At 40.2% G+C, this 7,574-nt stretch overlaps 1 protein-coding gene across 1 annotated transcript in view; it reads right to left on the bottom strand.

Moving 5' to 3' along the window:
* Positions 1 to 1,339: 1,339 nt before the first annotated feature.
* The window catches only part of LOC128685095 (uncharacterized), a 28,871-nt gene continuing 22,636 nt past the window's right edge, over positions 1,340 to 7,574 (bottom strand). Inside the window, exon 3 of the mRNA XM_070104376.1 lies at positions 1,340 to 3,348. The gene's annotated coding sequence lies outside the window, so the exon portion shown is untranslated. The remainder of the gene's footprint in view (positions 3,349 to 7,574) is intronic.

Here is a 7,574-nt window from a genome sequence, read left to right as displayed (position 1 = left end):
GAAGAGAGAAGTGTAGAGGAGAGAGAGAGATTTTGGGAAATGTTGAGTGAATGCGTGGGGAGTTTTGAATCAAGTGTGAGAGTAATGGTGGTTGGGGATTTCAATGCTAAAGTGGGTAAAAATGTTATGGAGGGAGTAGTAGGTAAATTTGGAGCCTTTAATTGAGCTATGTGTAGAAAGAAATTTGGTAATAAGTAATACATATTTTATGAAAAAGAGGATAAATAAATATACAAGGTATGATGTACCACGTAATGAAAGTAGTTTATTAGATTATGTATTGGTGGATAAAAGGTTGATGGGTAGGCTCCAGGATGTACATGTTTATAGAGGGGCAACTGATATATCGGATCATTATTTAGTTGTAGCTACAGTTAGAGTAAGAGGTAGATGGGAAAAGAGGAAGGCAGCAACAACAAGTAAGAGGGAGGTGAAAGTGTATAAACTAAGGGAGGAGGAAGTTCAGGTGAGATATAAGCGACTATTGGCAGAAAGGTGGGCTGGTGCAAAGATGAGTAGTGGGGGGGTTGAAGAGGGTTGGAATAGTTTTAAAAATGTAGAAGAGCAGAGTATATGGAGAGTAAAAGAAAGGTAAAGAGAGTGGTGAGAGAGTGCAAAAGGAGAGCAGATGATAGAGTGGGAGAGGCACTGTCAAGAAATTTTAATGAAAATAAGAAAAAATTTTGGAGTGAGTTAAACAAGTTAAGAAAGCCTAGGGAAAATATGGATTTGTCAGTTAAAAACAGAGTAGGGGAGTTAGTAGATGGGGAGATGGCGAGAATATTTTGAGGAACTTTTAAATGTTAAGGAAGAAACAGAGGCAGTAATTTCATGCACTGGTCAGGGAGGTATACCATCTTTTAGGAGTGAAGAAGAGCAGAATGTAAGTGTGGGGGAGGTACGTGAGGCATTACGTAAAATGAAAGGGGGTAAAGCAGCTGGAACTGATGGGATCATGACAGAAATGTTAAAAGCAGGGGGGGATATAGTGTTGGAGTGGTTGGTACTTTTGTTTAATAAATGTATGAAAGAGGGAAAGGTACCTAGGGATTGGCGGAGAGCATGTATAGTCCCTTTATATAAAGGGAAAGGGGACAAAAGAGACTGTAAAAATTATAGAGGAATAAGCTTACTGAGTATACCAGGAAAAGTGTACGGTAGGGTTATAATTGAAAGAATTAGAGGTAAGACAGAATGTAGGATTGCGGATGAGCAAGGAGGTTTCAGAGTGGGTAGGGGATGTGTAGATCAAGTGTTTACATTGAAGTATATATGTGAACAGTATTTAGATAAAGGTAGGGAAGTTTTTATTGCATTTATGGATTTAGAAAAGGCATATGATAGAGTGGATAGAGGAGCAATGTGGCAGATGTTGCAAGTATATGGAATAGGTGGTAAGTTATTAAATGCTGTAAAGAGTTTTTATGAGGATAGTGAGGCTCAGGTTAGGGTGTGTAGAAGAGAGGGAGACTACTTCCCGGTAAAAGTAGGTCTTAGACAGGGATGTGTAATGTCACCATGGTTGTTTAATATATTTATAAATGGGGTTGTAAAGGAAGTAAATGCTAGGGTGTTCGGGAGAGGGGTGGGATTAAATTTTGGGGAATCAAATTCAAAATGGGAATTGACACAGTTACTTTTTGCTGATGATACTGTGCTTATGGGAGATTCTAAAGAAAAATTGCAAAGGTTAGTGGATGAGTTTGGGAATGTGTGTAAAGGTAGAAAGTTGAAAGTGAACATAGAAAAGAGTAAGGTGATGAGGGTGTCAAATGATTTAGATAAAGAAAAATTGGATATCAAATTGGGGAGGAGGAGTATGGAAGAAGTGAATGTTTTCAGATACTTGGGAGTTGACGTGTCGGCGGATGGATTTATGAAGGATGAGGTTAATCATAGAATTGATGAGGGAAAAAAGGTGAGTGGTGCGTTGAGGTATATGTGGAGTCAAAAAACGTTATCTATGGAGGCAAAGAAGGGAATGTATGAAAGTATAGTAGTACCAACACTTATATGGGTGTGAAGCTTGGGTGGTAAATGCAGCAGCGAGGAGACGGTTGGAGGCAGTGGAGATGTCCTGTTTAAGGGCAATGTGTGGTGTAAATATTATGCAGAAAATTCAGAGTGTGGAAATTAGGAGAAGGTGTGGAGTTAATAAAAGTATTAGTCAGAGGGCAGAAGAGGGGTTGTTGAGGTGGTTTGGTCATTTAGAGAGAATGGATCAAAGTAGAATGACATGGAAAGCATATAAATCTATAGGGGAAGGAAGGCGGGGTAGGGGTCGTCCTCGAAAGGGTTGGAGAGAGGGGGTAAAGGAGGTTTTGTGGGCAAGGGGCTTGGACTTCCAGCAAGCGTGCGTGAGCGTGTTAGATAGGAGTGAATGGAGACGAATGGTACTTGGGACCTGATGATCTGTTGGAGTGTGAGCAGGGTAATATTTAGTGAAGGGATTCAGGGAAACCGGTTATTTTCATATAGTTGGACTTGAGTCCTGGAAATGGGAAGTACAATGCCTGCACTTTAAAGGAGGGGTTTGGGATATTGGCAGTTTGGAGGGATATGTTGTGTATCTTTATATGTGTATGCTTCTAGACTGTTGTATTCTGAGCACCTCTGCAAAAACAGTGATAATGTGCGAGTGTGGTGAAAGTGTTGAATGATGATGAAAGTATTTTCTTTTTGGGGATTTTCTTTCTTTTTTGGGTCACCCTGCCTCGGTGGGAGACGGCCGACTTGTTGGGAAAAAAAAAAAAAAAAAAAAATAACATGGATATAATTGGACCAAAAAAACTTTGTGACAAAGAGGTTCAATAACCTGACTTGAGTGTGTTAGTCTTATATAAAGCAGACTTCCTACGGGTAATGATATTTTCTTGGGAACTACATCTTAAAAATTTTTGTTCAGCAAAGATAAAGCTTCATTTCATACTACAGAACATTTATTTATTAATGTATGTATGTGTGTGTATATATATATTTTTTTCTTCAACATGATGGCTGTCTCCCACTGAGGTAGGGTGACCCAAAAAAGAAACACTTTCACCATCATTCAACATTTCCACCATCATTCAACACTTTCACTATCATTCACACAATATCACTGTCATTGCAGAGGCACCCAGACATGACAGTTAGTTGTCACTCCAAATAAACGCCTCAAATGATGTAGCTGAAGTTTTGACAGTAAAGACTGAAAACCAAACCTTGTCATTGTGGTTGTATACAAGACTCCGGATGCAACTTCCGAGCAATTCCAGGAACAGCTTTTGAAAACTGACCACCGTCTGGAAAAATCTCCCAACTCCTGCCGCAGACATCTTGCTACTGGGGGATTTCAACTTGAGACACCTAAAATGGAGGAGTGTAGCAAATAATATTTTAGCAGAAATCACTCTAGGAGGCAGATCAGATGAAAATTTACACACATATGAGCTATTAAATCTCTGTACCAAATTCACCTTAAACCAGCAAATAAGAGCCTACAAGACTAGAAAATACACTGGACCTCATCTTCACCAACAACAACAAACTGATATGTAATATAACTGTATCAAAGACAATACACTCAGATCACAACATAATAAGAGGTACAGTCATGTATGCACAGGGCTCCTGACCAGCAAAATGTGATCAGTTATGAGGGTGCCTTCACAAAATTCAACTTCAATAGCAAAAACATACACTGGGAACAAGTCAACCATGTGCTAAATGAAACAAGCTGGGAAGATATCCTAATCAACACGGATCCAGACCTTTGCCTAGAAAAAATTAACTCTGTGGCACCTGAGGTCTGCTCAAGGCATATACAGGCGAGTACATCTCTTGTGGGGAAATGGAAAGAGAGAGAGAGAGAGATGCTCCCTATACAGTCTAAGGTGAAGAATCACAGACCTGCTGAGAGGGGCCAGTACGTATATCTGAAATACGAAGGGAGGCACTGGTCAGAGAAATAGCAAATATTGAACTTAAGCTTAAGGAATTTTACAGGCGACAAGAATCTCAGGAAGAACTTAAAGCCATCAATGAAATTGAAAGAAACCCAAAATACTTCTTCTCTTATGCCAAATCTAAGGCAAAAACAACATCCAGTATTGGACCCCTGCTTAGACGAGATGGGACCTACACGGATGACAGCAAAGAAATGAGCGAGATACTAAAGTCCCAATACGACTCTGTGTTCAGCAAGCCATTAACCAGACTCAGGGTTGACAATCTAAATTAATTTTTTATGATTGAGACTCAAAATATAGTCACTTCAAAAATCTCTGATATTATCTTAACACCACAAGACTTCAAAAAGGCAATTAATGACATGCCCATGCACTCTGCTCCCGACCCGGATTTGTGAAACTGTGTTCATCAAGAACTGCAAGAAGCCCGTTATGTACACGCCTTCCGCATACTATGGAGAGGGAGCATGGACACAGGAGTCATCTCACAGTCACTAAAAAGAACAAACATAGCCCCACTCCACAAAGGTAGCAGTAAAGCAATTGCAAAGAACTGCAGACTAATAGCTCTAACATCCCATATCATAAAAATATTTGAAAGGGTTCTAAGAAGTAAGATTGCCAACCACCTAGATACCTACCAATTACACAGCCCAGGGCAACACGGGTTTAGAGCAGGTTGCTTCTGTCTGTCCCAGCTACTGGACCACTATGACAAGGTCCTGGATGCTTTAGTGGATAAAATGCAAATGTAGTACAGCCTTTCCTCACTTAGCGACATACTCGTTTACCGACCGTTCGAACTTATGACCAGCTCTCCAACCTGTATGCAAGCCTAATTAATGTACATTAAAGCTGATTTCCTCTATTCTGTTTATTATAGTACAGTACACTATATAAACATTTAAAAATATACAGTGGAACCCTGAGTTTCGGCTGTAATCCGTTCCAGGAGCTCAGCCTTAAGTCGAAGCAATATTTCCCATTAGAAATAATGTAAATACATTTAATCTGTTCCAGACCCACAAAAATATTCACAAAAAATACATTTTTTAAAGATTAACTATAGTTTAACATACATATAGTACCTAAATGAGTAATATACATAAATAAACATTTAAAAAAAACATTTAAAATCACATTTACATACCTTATCTGGGGTTACTTCCCTTCTTTGTCTTTTAATGGTCTGGTGGCCTGGTGGTTAACGCTCTCGCTTCACACGGTGAGGGCCTGGGTTCGATTCCCAGCCAGAGTAGAAACATTGGACGTGTTTCTTTCCACCTGTTGTCTATGATCCCCATCAGTAAAATGGGTACCTGGGTGTTAGTCGACTGGTGTGGGTCGCATCCTGGGACACTGACCTAAGGAGGCCTGGTCACAGACCGGGCCGCGGGGGCGTTGACCCCCGGAACTCTCTCCAGGTAAACTCCAGGTAAACGACCAGCTTGAGACTCACTGGGCCCCTGTTGCACAAAATAACTTTCAAGAGTGCTGTTTCTGGTGTCTCTTTAACCCGTAAACGGTCCAAACGTATATATACGTTTTTTCAACATTTGAAAGTATGTAAAAAAAGTAGATCTTTTTTTTTTTTTACATTTGAAAATGTGTAAAAAAACTTTGATCTTTCTTTTTTTTTTTGTTATATTTGATATGTAAAAAAAACGTAGATCTACTTTTGGAGCACTACACATGTGAACGTAGATCTGCCTGGACCGTTTACGGGTTAAAATTTGCCTAAAATGGGACATTGTTTTGTCACTGAACATGTTGCAGAGATGGCTTGTTTCAGTTTGCTCAGGGTGGTATTTTTCCACAAAACTTTGCCACTTATTCCACACATGTCCTTAATCACTGAAGAAGGCACCTCCACTTCCTCTTCCTCCTCCTCTGAAGCAAGTTCCTCATGGTGGTTTATTTCACAGTCACAATCAATAAACAAGCACTAAACACAATGAATTTATTGTGAAATGTTTGGATGAGCTCGCAGGGTAATGTTCACCCAAGGATAAACAAAGCTAGACTGGCTCACGGCGCCTGCCATGCAGGTGCAGGCAGGCGAACAGGTCTGGTATGCAGGCCGAAACACGGGGCACAGGCCAAAATTCGTGACAAAATTTAGCTTAAAAAAGTGGTCGAAACTCAAAGCGGCTGATACTCAGGGCGACCGAAACTCGAGGTTCCACTGTACTAGAAATGTTATAAATGGTGCAAAGGTGACAATAAAAAAATATCTAAAGATGGTTGACAAATCCACTACCAGTATGTAGTATGCTCCTCGCTTAACAACCAATTTGCTTAGCAACCTACTCTTAGGAACAGAACCCCGTCATTAAGTGAGGAAAGGCTGTATACACAGACTTTGCAAAAGCCTTCAGCAAGTTCAACCATGGTGTATTTTCGTACAAAATGTGTGACAAAGGAATACGTAATGGGAAAAGTTGGTAGATGGATCTAGAACTTCGTAACAAATAGAACACAAAATGTAATAGTAAACAGAGTAAAGTCTGAGGTGGCTACAGTGAAAAGCTCTATTCCACAAGGCACAGTACTTGCTCCCATCCTGTTCCTCATCCTTATATCTCACAGACAGAGAGACATAAGCCACAGCCCCGTGTCTTCCTTTGCGGATGACACTCAAATTGCCATGAGTGTCCTCCATTGAAAGACTCTGCAAGACTCCAAGCGGACATCAACCAAATCTTTAAATGGGCCGCAGAAAACAATATGAAGTTCAATGAAGAGAAATTTCAACTACAGCCTGTCCTCACTTAGAGACGTGTACTTGTTTACCGACAAATCAGACTTATGAAGGGCTCTCTGACCAGTATGCATAATAATATAATAGCTTTATTTACAACAAGTACATGTACATGGTATACATGCCTAGCTAACATCAATGACATACAGTGGACCCCCGCATAGCGATATTAATCCGTGCAAGAGAGCTCATTGTTATGTGAAATTATCGTTATGCGAATGAATTTTCCCCATAAGAAATAATGGAAATCAAATTAATCCATGCAAGACACCCAAAAGTATGAAAAAAAAATTTTTACCACATGAAATATGCATTTTCCTACACACAAAGAGAAGGATACATGCACAATAGTAGAGTAGTACATGCACAATATATATTGTGCATGTACTACTATACTAAATGAAGAATAAATGACACCTTTATTGAAGATGCAGCAATGACTGATGAGACACTGTGTCCTGGGAGTGCCTTTTCCTCCTGAGTACTGTAGGTCCTGTTTGGCATTTTCTTCCAGAACAGGCCTTATCACACTGTGTATGCCACTATGATTCTTAAATCTCTCAAACCAACCTTTGCTGGCTTTAAATTCACCAATATGAGCACTAGTTCCAGGCATTTTTCCCTGTTCACCTGGGTGTTAGTCGACTGGTGTGGGTTGCATCCTGGGAGACAAGATTAAGGACCCCAATGGAAATAAGTTAGACAGTCTTCGATGACACTGACTTTTTTGGGTTATCCTGGGTGGCAAATCCTCTGGGGTTAATTGTTTCTTGGTATTCTCAATAAGCCACACCAACAACAGTGCTACAGCAGCAGCAGCAGCAGTAGCTGACAGTGCTACAGCAGCAGCAGACGATGCTACA

Source organism: Cherax quadricarinatus, chromosome 5 (assembly GCF_038502225.1).
Source record: "Cherax quadricarinatus isolate ZL_2023a chromosome 5, ASM3850222v1, whole genome shotgun sequence".
NCBI classification, from domain to species: Eukaryota; Metazoa; Arthropoda; class Malacostraca; order Decapoda; family Parastacidae; genus Cherax; species Cherax quadricarinatus.
This window is presented reverse-complemented; position numbering and strand designations above follow the sequence as displayed.